This window comes from Spodoptera frugiperda, chromosome 9 (genome assembly GCF_023101765.2).
Source record: "Spodoptera frugiperda isolate SF20-4 chromosome 9, AGI-APGP_CSIRO_Sfru_2.0, whole genome shotgun sequence".
NCBI lineage: Eukaryota > Metazoa > Arthropoda > Insecta > Lepidoptera > Noctuidae > Spodoptera > Spodoptera frugiperda.
Window position 1 is genome coordinate 8,118,543 of NC_064220.1, and position 16,355 is coordinate 8,134,897.

Consider the following 16,355-nt stretch of genomic DNA (forward strand, 5'->3'; position numbering starts at 1 on the left):
TGTATAAATACGAATAAAAATTTCAAGGAGTGCCGAAGATATGTTTCGTTTCACCCTTTCTAGTCTATTTTGTAAATTGATATTGGTTTTTGGGACCGTTTATCTTTTGGGGATATACAATTTTAATTCGGTTTCAAAATAATTGCCTTTCGTGAACTTTTTTCAATGTCTTAATCGTTTTCTTGGCGGAAGGATAGACTGATAAAGTATAGAAAACAAAAAATATATATTTTTTTGTAGACAGTTTTAATTTGTGTGTTCAGCAAGATTAAGAGTGTGTACCAAATATCACTTTGTGGTCAAAAATGAAATGAAATTAAAATTTACTAAATTTGACCCAGACAAACAAACGATGCTATTTAAATAAAAATATTTAATATGAGATAAAACGCACCAAGCTAATTAAAACAGTTTAATATAAGCTACTTAGTGACTTTTTCAAGCCAAATCCGCCGTTAATTTTATCACCGCTGTTTTTTTTCCACTATTAATACAGCAGTAGATATCAACAGGTAAAAAAACCAAAAAAGTAACGTAACAGAATGCCGTAATAGATTCTGTCTTGGATTATACAGAGAATCTAAAGAAAAAAAAACGACATGATTTTAATTTTCCACTATTCTATTAATTTACTTCTATATTGTGCATGAAAAAAATAAAGGTAACAACAATACAAAGCGAAAAATAAACCCACCCTTTACATATACATATACAGATACAACCAAAATGAAATCTGTCAAAAAGAGTTTTTAATCTCAGCAACACAAAATCCATAACTGGTAACATGGAAAAAATACAAACAAATATTTCAATCCAATCGGTTTCTATTCCCTTGCCCGTGGGCTATTTTTTACTATTTTTTAGAGTTCCGCAGGTGAAAACACGGCTTGCCATTAAGGTATTGACGCGGGTAGTCCGCTCCTTTACGGAACCCGCAATAATTCACAAAGAAAGCCTACCGACTGTATAGGAGCCGTGTTTGGGCACAGAGTAGCTGAAAAACAGAAATTGCATTTAAACGGTCTGGCCTCAAAATTAAGTTTAAATTTTCTCGCAGTAGATACTAAAAAAACTAAAAAAAGCTTTTGTAAAGTTTAAAAAAAGGTTTTTAAACTTTCAAGGAATTTTCGTAGCATGTATAAAAATGTACCAAGTGTTTTTTTTTACTTTATTTAATGGTTTTATTCAAAAGTGATGATGTTATTGTAAAAAACTTCGACTTCGCACACGACTCTCTCACTAGTTTATACATCGATTAATACATTATTAGAACGTGTTTTTTCACTGATCAGTTAATTTATTAGTAAATAATTATTATAATGGCATTTAATGATATTCACAAAATCTGTTGCTAACTCAATTTCGAAGACGATTTGTAATCAGGTTGAATTAGTTTTGAGATTTTTTTAGAAACAGATTTTGTGAAAAAATACCGAATGTTAAAACGAAACACTTAACTATCACTTAACTACTCATAATTTATATTGAACCAAAAAAACACAGTTTAAAAAACAATTTTCTTCATGTTAATATTGTATTTGCATAGTAAAACGAAAACTTAAAAAAATTAATAAAACATAACTCTCTATCTTCAACAAGCTACTCTGTGCGATCAAAGAGGCCGGCAGTTGGCATAATTCAGCACATACAGTATGCAATGATCGCCATTTTATAGGCAATGTCGGGGGTGCTGGCTAGTTTATGTAACCGATACTCTGTATTGAGACGTTCAATATCTTTGTACTGCAATAAGTACCTACTTTATGTTTTCTTTTTAAATTATTTCGTTTATTGTCCTGTGTCTTGTTGTATGTGGCATTGTTTTAAGAATTATGTGTGTAGTGATTTTTTCACATTGGTTGCATTGATATTGTGTTAATTGGATATTTATACATAGTATATATATCCAGGTTTTCCTTTATCACGTACCCCTAAAGTCTAAGTTCTTACAAGAAAAGAGCGCATTCCTTTTTAAAAGGCCGGCAACGCACTTGTGTCTCCTCTGGTATTGCATATGTCCATGGGCGGCGCTGATCGCTTACCATCAGGTGATTCATCAGTTCGTTTGCCCCCCATTCCATAAAAAAAATCAATAAGGTTAGAAAATACCCAGATATAAATTGAAAAAAATATTTGTAGCATTAACACTTGACAGGTTTCAAACTCTCATTCTTGCGAAGTGATCTTTGAGTAACCTTTGAGGCACTCAATTATTTACATTGAAATTTGGTATTAAATAACTTATCAATTATTATATTTTATGCGAGACTCCAAAATCTTCAGACAGTCTTAACATTATCTTAGTAAATTGTGGGTGTACTTCGTAATATACACATCTGTTAGTACGTACCATCTAAGAAAAACAAGAATGTTCCTAATTCTTTAAATTATTGAAAATAGATTTTATTATTGTATCTTCTATTTTCACATCATAACGTTTGACGTCAAAGTTATAATAATAGTATTTTACAACATTATAAAGCTGTAAAATATGTCAGAAACTCACACAAATAATGTAAAGTAAGTGGGCATCATAAAAATATGTTTAATATTGTAATTTAATACATTTTGAAATGGGACTATTATATTTACTAATTATTATTATTTATGACATATATAAATTACATAGTGTGTAGACAAGAATTTTATTACGAATCATTATTTATTTACTTTTAACTCGAGAATAATAAAATAAAAAGCGCAATCTTTAAAATAAACACGCTAAGTTCAGTTTAAAAAAAATATTACGAATAAAAGAATTTAAAATATTTAAAAATAAAATATGGAAATGAGGTATCCATTCACAATGATTTTCATTGAAATTTGAAATAATAAATATTCAATTTGGCACATAAATATTATACCGTATCATCAAACCGCTTTTTATTTGAAATAGAATACTAAAACACATTCCATGCCATTGTGATGGATGCTGGCTAAGACAGAGCTTAGTAAATCTCCGTTAGAATTATCTAAATTACCTATTAACATACTTATAGGCTTATTTTAATAATATTCTAGAAGAGACTTAGCATATGCTTTTGTCGAAGACTATGTTGCCAAGTCTCATTGTTACTATATATAGTGTATTTTTAACTCTATTTTTAAACTTTATTTTAAAATTTTAATTTCATGTAGATTTATATCTTAATTGTAATTTAATGGTGTTTAGTGATTCTATGTAACTGAATAACAATGTTCAAAGTCGAAATTAAAGTTAAAAATATTTTTAAACTTTACCTATCTATGATAAATTCGTAAAATGGATTTCAATAGAATAAATATTTTATTTTTGAGATATATCGATGTTTAAAATACACATAATATATCATTTTTACTAATGCCTAGATATTATTATGTAGTCCATATTTTACAAAAATTATGAATATTTAAAACCTGCCAATGGTTATGAATAACGCTAACAATAATGCTATAAATCTGAACTTTCTTTTTAGCAACACTTAATTAGCCTACGGTTGCATGTTCGTCCACATTCTCATGTCTATATATTGATAAATTAAATAATATATCGGCATAGCTTTCCTAGATATTTAAGCTTAGGTCATCAATTTTTTCTACTGATGAGCCAATTTTTAAACTGGTTAAAACTTTTCAATTTTAGTTTAAAATCTTGCATTCTAGAGCTTTGACATGAATGCAAAGTAAAATATTGGTTGTTATGTGTGCCAATCTAGATAAGTTAGACAACGGAATGAAATAAATTACTAAAACGCATTTTTTACAATGACGCAAACTAAACCGAAAATTCAGATAAAATAAGAATTTAAAAATACTTTAACAAAATAAAATAAAATATAAAATGGCACACAAAAAATATACTATAACAAAAAACAGTTTAAATAGAATTAAAAATTTTAAACTTTAACAGAACAAAAGTATAATTTCTAAATTTGAATAAATACATAAAGAAAAAACAAAACAAACTCAGCTAGCTACTTAAGCCTTAGTTCGGAGAGTCAAGATGTAAAAGCCCGGTTGGATACAACTCGTAAATTTATGAAGGTGAAACACGATTATGTTAATACAACTTGTATGTTCGACATATTTGTGATTTTCTCACGAACACGGCGACACTTGGTCTGCCTATAATGTCAATGACCCCGGTGAAATTTTGTCGTTCGATGCGCCTTCTAGAAATGATAGTTCTTTGTTAAGTGGTTAATCGTTTTGGTGTTGTATTTGATATTCTATACATTAACTTTTATTGTTAGTGTATTTTCTTTTTTAAGAAAGATAATAATATGTTAATCAAATGTCATTTGCCTGAGTCTGTGTTTACTAAAAAATACAACTTGGGTCTTCACGTCTCGAGAGAACAGGTTGCTCATAGGTAGGCTTGCTCCATCATCGGTCACATCATCGCTTATCACCATGCGAGATGACTGCCAAACGTCATCCTATTAAGTATAAAAAAAAATCACGAGCAGAACCATTCACAAATCTGCAGACGATTGATATTTTATGACAACAAAACGAAGAAGATTAACCCTATCCTTTAGCTACAGAAAGAAAAAAAATATTACAAAATATTACGCAATTCTAGTATCTCTTCGCACGTCAAATTTTCAACTTAAATTATTTTATAACATCTCATCACAACATCAAAATCTTATGACAAATCTTGTCATAAATTAAATAACGTCAAACAATATTATAACCATTCAAATAAAAAAATATTCAACACCGAACATTTCGATTTTTAAACTTTTAAAAGTCGAAACCACATTTTTCTCGAAACTTCCAACTATTTCTCTTTGGTTCGAACACTTTTTTGTAAGTCTGCCATTAGATAGAAAACCTACAAAGGCGCGTGCGGTATAGTAATTAGCAAATGGGCAAAGATCGGATACCGATACCGATTTTTGCCTTTTTTATTTTTCCTTTTCCCCTCACTATTTGGTTAGATCCTTTGGTTTTGGAAAATAGTAAAAGTGAACGACGTGTGTATACGATTACGGATCAGCACTTTTACTGGATGAAGTAGTTAGGTTCAGGTTTTTGTGACTCACCACATCACTAGATGGGATTTATTTTGTTTGTTTGTCGAGTGTTTTTTTGAAAACTTTAAGCCTGTATTATTAACTAAATTCAAGTTTTGCTAAGACTTATATCGTAATGTCTTAAAAATAATATGCAAGGTGAGGCTAGTTGCACAATATTTCAACTTGTTGTTGTCAAAACCTTCATGGAAATATGGGAATAGCGCAGCATTGCAGTCTAGTTTTTTAGGAGTAGGTTTTGTTGATTTTTCCTTAAAATAAAGAAAATGTATTAGGTAAATATCTTTCATTGCAAAAGAAATTCCTTTTCATTTTTAGCGACGCGTCGCGTTGTCACAAGTATTTTAAAGTGCACATCATAAACTTAGTTCCATATTTTAGTATAAACTTAATTTGTAAATAATAACTTGGATCATGGACGATCACTAGTATAATGCAAAGTATTAATTCTCTAATAAAGACTTTATAAATGAATACATATCTAGGATTGATGCTCTCATGAGTTAAAAGCAAGAACGGTATCAAATACTGATTCAGATTTCGAGATTCCATTCAGACTAAGATTTCTAACGGTAAGTCTTACATAGACAACTATTTATTTAATTTATACAACTGGTTTTTATGTTTTTATAGTCCATTAATAGAGGTAATTGTTGGCGCTGTTCTCTTGGCACATTCATTTGTATGGAGAAACCATTCATTAATTTATTGGAGGCAATCAATGTAATTTTGTGGGCAACCTACCTTTTACAATGGGAATTTTAGTGTTTTATATTTTTTTGTTGGAATTTTCTGTGGCGCCTCTCTGTTGAAAGGAATGTTCTAGATTTGTTTTTTGAACAGTGTGGGACGACCATTTTACGGTTTTAAAAGCGTTAATATTTAGATCAAAAATTTGGAGTTTATTTTTGGATGTCTACTAGATACTATTTGCATTTGTTTGCCATTTTTGTTATAGATCTAATCTACATAAGAATTTTTAAAATCAATTTTTGTTTTAAATTACTTAGTGTTAGTAAAAATAAGAAATTCTTACCTTTTTCTAACTCATCCCGAAGATCTTCAAATGAATTTCATTTCTCGATCTTTAGTGTACCTGAAATAAAACAAAATTTATTATTAGCTGGTTAAAAATTGAAACAATTACTGACAATTCCTCTTGTCATTCAAGGAATAAAAATATTATAATTATAAATAGATTTCCACTTGCAGCTTCAATCGATAGTAATCATCTCCCGACACAAAAGTTGTATCAAAAAACGCTTTGTTTGTAACTTCATAAATAGATAAACAAACACACAGTCGCATTTATCATTTTAGGTAAGGATTGTTTCTCAATACAAGATAAATCTAGTAAGTAACTCCCACCGTATCTAATTCAAAAATACACCTCCGTGAAATACATTAGCTACACAAGTTTTCAATGAAATCGTTCCTTATTTAAACAATCAAAACAAATATAATTGGTAGAGCCAATATTTAAACGGGCCAATCACTGACGTCTATGATGGATACCATGAAAATTGTGATCAGACGCATGCCGTTGTAAATTCTTTTCGTATTTATGACTAGAAAGAATGCTGAAGATATTTCACAATGATTGGGAAAATGTTTTGTTTTGAACTATGGAACATTTTAGTTATAGAAAAAACTGTTCAGTTTTTTTGCGGACATGTCAAATTAAAAGAATTGTGAAAGCCAAAGAAGGATTGTTTGGCTAAGATACGTTCGATTAATTTGATGTAATGTTAAGATATCAAAACACACATTCTATTTTAAGTGTGTGAGAGCCATGCCTCGGTACAAATGGGCTGGCTCGACCGGAGTGATGCCACGGCCTCGCAGAAAACCGACGTGAAATAACGCTAGCGTTGTGTAAGTGAGGAGGCCCAATTTCCTCCTTTCCCAATCTTCCAAATCCTCGACTCTCCAATAACTCTTAAATTTCGAACCTAGTGTTCCGGGTGCCTATGGGCGGCGGCGATTGCTTACCATCAGGTGACCTGTTTGCTCGTTTACCGGCTTTTACCATAAAAACACGTAAGTTCTATAATTATGCCTTTGCTATATCTTTTCCTGAATTTAGTCAAACACTATTAGCTCTAATGTCATTGAACGTAGTTACTTATTGACGTAGTAAACCAATGCACTATATCGACAAATCACCAAACCCACAAGCCAAAAGTACCAAATAAGTACTAAGAACCAAAAAACCTGCACTAAACACACAACATTAAAATTAAAATTTAAGAAATTAAACTTAAACACGAACATCTATCAACAAATCAGAAAAAGTCACATTTAAATCGCGAACCAATCAGTCAACCCTTTGAGATGTACCGTGTGAATTCTGATCGAGCCAGGGTTGCCGCGATCGATCCTTAAGACGATAATTTCAAAAAGTGATTTTGAAAAAATCCAACAACAAAAGTGCCGACAGTATTTCGAAATTCGCAGATTACTGCGGCATCTGATAAACCAATAGTCGTGTAGTCATGCAGGTGTAGATTGGTCGGTGATTAGTTTTATTTTTTTAACTGTAATTGGGTAAAATTTTATACGGGTTTTTGTTTACGTAATTTTTATTTAAGTGTGGTCTAGATTTTTGGTTGTGGAAAATTTTTTGATCTTTTTTGTCTAGTTTTGTGATGTTTACTTATTGATTGTTTGTGTTCGTATTTTAAGACAAAACAATACTATTTACTAAACCCAGGAAAATATATAACTACACCCAGAATATTATCACACCATCCATAACAAAATCACGACCAGAAATCACCATTCCTATCCAACACCACACGTTAAATCCTCAAAAAAAAAACCAACCAACAGCAAACTTTTAGCAGAATTAATCACCGCCCATGTTTACAAATTCCGTCATTCACTCAAACGTTATCAGAGCCCAAAAAAGGTTTTGGAACAACACAACTAAAACATTTAAATAATTACGAATATCTTGGAGCCAATTAAAGGCGTCCAGCGCCAATGCGAGTGGAGCAGACTATAGGAGACAAAGTGTCGAGATGAAAGGTACCGCCGCCGATTGTCGCTGCATTGTATCCTCTCTCGTTAGTCCGGCATTATCGTATCAAGATTTATTTTAACGATTAACTTTGTGGTCTAAGTTGAGAGTTGTTAGCGGGTTTTGGTAGGTGTGAAAGTTGTGATGTGTATTAAGATAATTCTGGGATCATCATTTACGATGATTTTTAAGGGGAGAAAATCATCCAATCTTTTCTCCTATCTTGGGCGAGGCGAGAGGCTCCTGCTTTTTGAGCCGGAGTTCTGTCAATGTTTTTGCGGTTCATTATTGAATTATTGAGTTACCGATGTAGTTTATTTTACACACATAAACACCGTACGTTAAACTATTAGTCTGTTTAAAAATAATGTAGGACCAAATTTGCACCGTTTGATTAAGATCAACGAACCAGTTTAAGCCACATCAACCGAAATCGCTTCCGCTCCCGCTTACAACATAAAACGCGTTTAAATTCAATGATTAACGCTTATAGCTTCAGTCATTAAGCCACAATTGGGCTGCACCTTCACAATTATAGAACGAACTGCCATTGTATTACATGAAACAATATGGCCGCTTATAGACTGTAGACCGTTTCAATAGAAATAGTTACAATTCAAGGATTACGGATTTGTGCAGAAATTGTTCATAGTTAATGGATTAATCATTGTGGCTTTATTGTTTGTTGTGTAAACATTTAATCAGGCTCGGTTTGTTCGCTAATAAAGGAGAATTTCTCAAAGGCTGTGTGAACCGTGAAGTGGAGTAAGATCGTATGTTATGTATGTTACATTCGTAATCGTAATGGTAGTCAATCGAAGAAAGAAAAATCATTTTGTCAAATAGGGATGATGACGGGGTATGAAAATTAAAAATCTATTTAGTTCGTCAGTTTGGTAATGAAAATATATTGGACACGGCTTGTTTCGTTTTTTCGAATAATATCTCAGTAGTAGCACGGAATTTGGAATTGTGCCCGGTATATGGCAATAGGCTCAACCCTATTACGTTGGACTTATAACACAAATAGTGAAAAGTGGGTGTAAATTGTACAATAACATTTCGTGCCGTAATGAGCACCTCTGCCTACCCCTTCGCGTGTAACAGGTGTAACGTTAACGTCATAACGGAAAAATCACGACATGTCCATTGACGTTGCCAAAATAACGATACCAAGAACAAGCATATTAAAATCCAATACAACACATTTTATTGCTTGAACTTTCTTTAAAATTGAACCATTACCTCGTCAACCATATTGTCACTGAGTTATAGCACTATTGTCTCATATAAGGAACGATATTTCACGATACATACACATACATAGCGAATTGCTTCATTTATAACGGAAAAGTACCAAAAAAGTACCACCGTACCCCTTGATGGTACCACAAGTATTTAGGTTATTGTGTATTGTAAAATTTTATGGGTACGTAATGGGTTTTAATGAGAGTTTCAAGGTTTTAATTTGGTGAACCAAATGTTGTTAATTTTGTTGGCTTAGTTACTAAGATATGAGGTTGGAATAATGTGTTCGTGCGTTTTCTGATTTTCGAGATACCAAGTTTATATAGTGCGAAGTTTGAATTCTTTGCTGCGAGCGTTTTGCCATAAGCTTAATGGCTTATTTAATTAAGTTGATGTGGTTAATGAGAGCCAAATTATAAAAGAGTTGTTTCAACCAAAAAAATTGAGATACTTAAGTGTTTTGTATAAAATTATTATTTCATTTAGCGAAGGCTAAAAGACTATTTAGTGTTTCTAAATAATAAAGACTAAGTTAGTCTTTTAGTCTTAGCTAAATGACACACACGGTGATAATTACCCGACTGCGCCAGAAGGAGGGTTATGTTTTTCGAGTGTATGTATGTATGTATGTATGTATGTATGTATGTATGTATGTATGTAAATATGTATTTTAGGCTTTCGCTAAACGGCTTGATGGATTTTGACTTGAGAGGTGTTTTTGTGTATATTTTTGTCAATTGCCATAAATATATAACGCCTACAAAATATACATAAATAACTAGATTTTGCAACCAACAAATTGTGATCGAGCAAAACATCGTTTTTCCCATTAATGGGAACTTTCAAAAATCTATTTCCCGTCTGGACGCAGTTCCGATGGGCACCCTGTGTTTATTATCCTGAGTCTATTATGTTACTGAATAGGATGGATGGAGGGTTGAAAAGGGAATTGTTTTTCGAAATATACATGTTTGTTTTGACTGGACTTTTAATTGAGCAGAGATTTTGTTTTGTGGTTTTTATAAAATATATCGAAAATGTTGATCTATTTAGTTTGATCTGTCGTTTCATGCAATACACATACTTATAGTTTTTTTTTTTTCGAGAATATAGGTATTATTTGATCTTTATGTAGCTATCTTAAAGGCAGAAAGAAGATTTTGTACAAGACATTATACAGTGAGTATCAGCTGATAAGTCTAGAAGAAAATCGTGAAAATTGTAAGATAAAAACTTATTAAATTGGTCTAACCGCTTTTGATAATATTATGGTGCAACTAACAAGCCTTAGACATAAAGTAAGGCTTTTATTTTACATGCACGTACAAATAAAATTAAAAATAATATTAATCGCACGTATAAAACTAAGCATACAATATTAAAATAGGTAATTACAAATATTATGCGAACATGCATTTTAATGATACATTAAAGTGCTTTTATGGGTAATAAAAGGTAACGTGGGACGCCCTACGACGATGTATGTGCATAGAATTTCCTGACCACCTCCTAAACTGACTTAATAAGCTCATTAAGAAAAAAAAAGTTATACAAACTATGCTGTACTCTTTAATATTCATTTTTTTTTTACAAAACAACCAATAATTATTGGTTTTGTAGCGCCGACCCATAGATTTGATTGCGCCACCCGTTGACACCAGCATACGTGAGAAAGACAACAAATTGTTTTAAAATGATGAACCATTTTGACGCCCAGTTTACTAAGACCTTTCAAAACTCGAAGAATCCTAATATTCCAGTCCATTTTAAGGTGGTCGTTAAACAAATGAATATCAAACAGTCTATAGGGGGGCATTTAATTAAATAATTTCTTTCTTTACTTGAACCAATCAGGTGTTATTTTACATACAAATCGGTGTAAGTAATAGTTATAGTGTTTGAGCTAAGGTGGCCCTTATAATATGAAATTTGATAGGTAAATAAATATTTTGGTTACAAATTGAATGAAACTGTTATGTTAATTGTTTCTTGTTTTAGTTAACTGTACGAAATCAATGTTTTGTTTGTTTTAAATAGTTTTAAGATATTTGTTATGGAAGAAATTAACATATTATTAGAACATTATTATTTTTTATGTAGATAACGTGTGTATTCCTATTGGTATATGTGTTGGTGTGCCATTCCAATAGATGAAGTATTAGAGTTATTAGACATCTTAAAAAAACTCTGGTTAAACTCGGCTTGTTTTAAATCGAGATTTCCAATTCACCTGGCAAACCTCCATTTGTAGAGGGGACCCTTAGTCAACCAGTGGATTGTCACCGACTGGCAATACCAAACTGCGAAAAATTAAAATGGTTACCAACACTTTTACAAAACATTATCTAATCAGAATCTCGTACATACCTAATTATACTGCCTCGTTGGCAAGGATTTCGATTCCTGGATCGGGCAAAGTATTACTGAGATTATTTACGGTTCGCGAAAATTTCTCAGTAGTAGCACGCCTACACGCTAGCCTCACCCCCTATTAAATGGGACTTAAAACACAAATGGTGAAAAGTGTGTGTACACTGTACTTGTATAATGGCATTACATGCCGTAATATACACCTTTGCCCTTCGGGTATAACAGACGCGAACGAAAAAAAAAAAACTCAATTATAAGTCATACATAAACCTATCGACTTCTGGTAATCACTATAATAAAGTTTTGTATTTTTTCCACACATTACAATGAACTTATAATCCGATATTACGATCTTTTGACTCTAAAGATTCTTTCTTACAAAATAGGCTCAATATACCCAACCTATTATGTTTTATAGTCTCTGATTAAAGTAACACTCGATCACTGACATTTAATCCTATGTAAATTGGGTGTAAATCTAATAATAAAGTTTAGAAGTTAATGATAAATGTATTGTAAATCTTTGGGCTTTTTGTATATTGTTAAATTGTGTAATGCATTGTAAATTGTTGGGTTTATGATAGGTAGTGTTTTTAGGATCTGTTGTTTAGTTATTTTGAAAACGATTTGGATTTAACATTATGTTGCCCTTACAAAACAGATGTGATATAAGAATCCTTTGCAATCAGATGGAGTACGATATACGGGAATTAACCCGTGGCAGAAAACGCAAATAGACACAATGTATTTTCTATTGTGTCTTATATACAAGGCTATTCAAGGCTATATAAGCTTATAATATCTTATATGCGACTTATAGGAAGTTAACCAATAACATTTTGGTGATTAGAATTATTATTTTTTTAAGTTGGTAATTAGGTTCTTCGGTATTCAATCCAATCTCATTCCCCGATCACCAACAACTATACAGTCGACAACTATGTACTTATATAGTGATAGAAATTTACTACTTGCATCTTTGTAAAAGTTCTCATGAATATACATACATCCAGATTATACCACAGATGTTTTCTAATATCTACATCAACGATTTAACCCGCATATAAAACTAATCAGTAATCACAAATTAAGCATCAGATACCATCGTCATCATAAAATTTAAACGACAATATTAAGCAGACACACACAAAACGTGTCATTCCCAACACTGTTATAAATTAACCAAAACCCTTTATCAAGCGGTTAAAATTAACCTTTCACGTATACAAACACACTTTCTTTAATATTAATTCAAATTAATTTATTAATATCATAAATAAACGGAATAATTATATGGTTATTAAAGATGGGTGCTCATAACCACCGGTAGAAGCTTGGCTAATATATTGCTAAATGATGGTATATTAAAACTATGGGGTATCTTGAAACACCTACTGTTTTACGACAACAAACGGCAATTTGACCGCCTTCTCAAATATTAGAGAGAGTCATTATGTAGTAGTTAATTGATAGTTTGTATAACAACGTTGTTTTAATATCAGTAAATAAAGTGATACAATGTTTCATAGTTTGTTATGTGTGTGCGGTGACTTAGTCTTATCCTGAATGCAAAAAATCCATGCATAAATACTGTATGACAGGATTATAAAATGTAAACACTCACTCACAAAATTAGTCAAGAAGTTCTGATAATATCTTTAGGCATATAATTTTCTAACGATTAGGTATCTTAACCAAACTGCGCGTATGCAAATAAAAAACGAAACATCTATGGAATGAGTAGTAAAAATACCGGCAATATTTTATTCTATCTATAGCTACTTAACCGCCTTACTCACACTCAGTGGTTACCTAACCTAGCCCTTAGCAATTGTTTTCTATACAAAATTGTTACTAAGAAATAATTTATGTAATCATTACATGACTCTGAGTGCGGTTGTAAAACAATAGTACCTATATTCTAATATCGATAAACAAAACCAATACAACATAAAATAAACAAGAATAACTAACACCTTTCCCATCACACAAATATGCAGAAAAATGCCATAAACCTTTAAACTATGAACACAATTAATAGTTCGACACGTACTTTTTTAAATTGTATGACAAATTAATACTTATCTACACCGAAACGGCTCAAAATCAATTTCTCATGGGTCACCGCTCTACGCCATCTAAGGTCATAAGAACTATGCATAAATACATCTTAAATAACCAAACATTTGAATTTTTTTCTCAAAGAAATACAACGTTATGTGTACAGGTGTTATAGCTCTTGTTTCTAGGGTTGTAAAGGTTGTTTTTGAATGTTTTATGGTGGTTGTATGTGGTTGTAACATGGTTAGGTAGACAGACGGGCGCAGAATGAGTTTGTGAATATTTCAAATGCAATCTTAAGTCGTTGGCCACTATAGGACGGTCTATTGTTCTCTCAGGTGGTTCGGCGTGGATGTTGCTCTACTTTGCATTTTTAATTTTTTTTTTATACCACTGTAATGTGTTTAATTAAGAGAGTTAAGGCTGAGTAATTACCTTTCAATACGTATCACTTGCCAATTACCAGACTTAAAAAAGTAAGTCGTTTTAACCGAGGTAACCAAGAATTAGAGTAGTCAATCAATTTATCTATCGATGTATGAAACATTCGAAATTATTTCTAGCTTTTTTTTAGCAAGTAAGCGACTTAACAGACGATGACTAAGCATAATCTAAATGACCTACATTAAGAACAAATTGAAACTTTACAACTGACATCAATTAATATAAGTATAAGTACGAGATTAATTTAAAAACTAAAACTAGGTACTACGGTTAGCTATTTTTTTTTCTGCTTATTTCTTTAAACTCTGTAATCGAGAAGATTTATGTGCTGTATTTATGCCAACATGGTAGATATTAAAAGTTTTATAATGATGTAATCAGTCAAAGACGTCGGCTTTCTAATAGGACTGTGTGATTGGTTGCCAGTTGACTGGACGGCAACTTTTTTGGGGGATCAAGATTGCAATCTGCTATGTAGGAAAGTTTCCATATGTACAGCACTTGTACTTTTTTGTTTAGCTATGTTTAGATACTATTTTAATAGAAAAGGTAATCTATGGCATAAAAAATGAATCGCTGAATGTATCGCTAAGAGTTAATGTCGAGAGAAACTAAACCAATTTCGACATTTGTTGGGTTTGTAATTGTTACTAGAAGGTTATTAAGTAAGAAAAAAATTACAAAGATGCGCAGAAAAATTTCCAAGGTGAAACAAAGTTCACAGGGTTTGCTAGTTATCTACATATATGGAACATCAAATCTACAACTTTATGATTGTCCATTTGGTGGTAATTAGTGCTCAGTATTTCTTAATGTGAGATGAAGTTTTTGGTCTAGTATTAGGACATCAAATACGCTGAATTATTAAAGATACAGATAGTAGTAATCATCAGCCTATAAATGACCACTGCTGACCAAATCTTCTTCTCACACTGAGAAGGTTTGAGCATTAATCACCACGCACGCTTGCTCAATGCGGGTTGGCTCTATCGCTGAGATGATGTCAAATAATAGTAAGAAATTAGAATTAAAGAGCGATTTCAATTTCTTAACAAAATTCCAACAATAGTTACAAATCCACACTTAATCTAAATGTAACAGTAAACATTACGAAACTAGTTCAACACTTCCTACAACATTGAATAAATCTGTAGCCACAATACCAACGGAAATAAAACATATCAAGAATACAATGCAACGATTTATACTTAGATCAATGTGGAACCTGCAACGCAATCAGCAACCAGTTGCCTTCGATGCAATGGCTGATATAATGCAACTTCGAGCCTGTCGTTTCCTATCCACGTTCATTCAGAAATGATTTGCTCGAGTTATAAGTCGATCTGCATCTAATCAGGCGTTTAACTCCCATTTAATTCGGTTCACACTTTCAACCATACTTTAATCTACATTTATAGCACTTATTGTTAGGTAAGTAAAGTTGAGTATTGTGGCAGGTTGGTATAGTAAAGTGGTAATAGTTGGTGTTAATTTTCTATTGATAAAACCTACAAATGTTAGTTATGAGGTTGGTTAAACGTTTATGTTTATTTTGTTATGAATTGTTGTTTAAGTTGTTCATTTATTAAGTTCATGTTTTACGGTTGAGTTTAGTTTAAGTAAGTGTGTGTTATACCTGTAGTTGTAAGTGTTTTTGTATGAAGTTGAACTTGTTTCTACATATTGGACTATACTATAATTAGACTCTTGACTTTAGGATCTCATAATACATATATAAGAAATTGTAAGTCCTGTATAGATGTGGCTTCTCAAAAAACTAAACTTTTTAGGGTTTCTATATCAACACATTTCTGCCTCACCAATTAAATTAAAATCTAGGCAATTCTCTCTCTCTCTCTCTTTCTCTCTCTCTCTCTCTCCCTCTCTCTCTCTCTCTCTCTCTCTCTCTCTCTCTCTCTCTCTCACTCTATCTCTCTCTCTCTCTCTTTTTTTAAAAAACATTGCTCATTAAAATATTAATATAAATCAAAGTAGAGCAACATTCAATACGTCTCAGCCTCCCAAGTCAACAACTTGTCACCGCGTTGCGTTGTGGTTTGCTAAAAACAAACAACAATAGAGAGGCTCTCTCCATACAATATCCTTTGTCAACCTTTTTATCAGGCCGACAGAATAACGACAACTGTGGAGTTGTTGTTAATTGTGTAATTTTTAGTATTCATAGAAAG

At 31.9% G+C, this 16,355-nt stretch overlaps 1 protein-coding gene across 1 annotated transcript in view; it reads right to left on the minus strand.

Annotated features, from left to right (window-relative positions):
* LOC118270970 (transcription factor SOX-6) overlaps positions 1 to 16,355 on the minus strand; it is a 265,254-nt gene that overhangs the window by 167,519 nt on the left and 81,380 nt on the right. Inside the window, exon 2 of the mRNA XM_035586824.2 lies at positions 6,058 to 6,117. The gene's annotated coding sequence lies outside the window, so the exon portion shown is untranslated. The remainder of the gene's footprint in view (positions 1 to 6,057; positions 6,118 to 16,355) is intronic.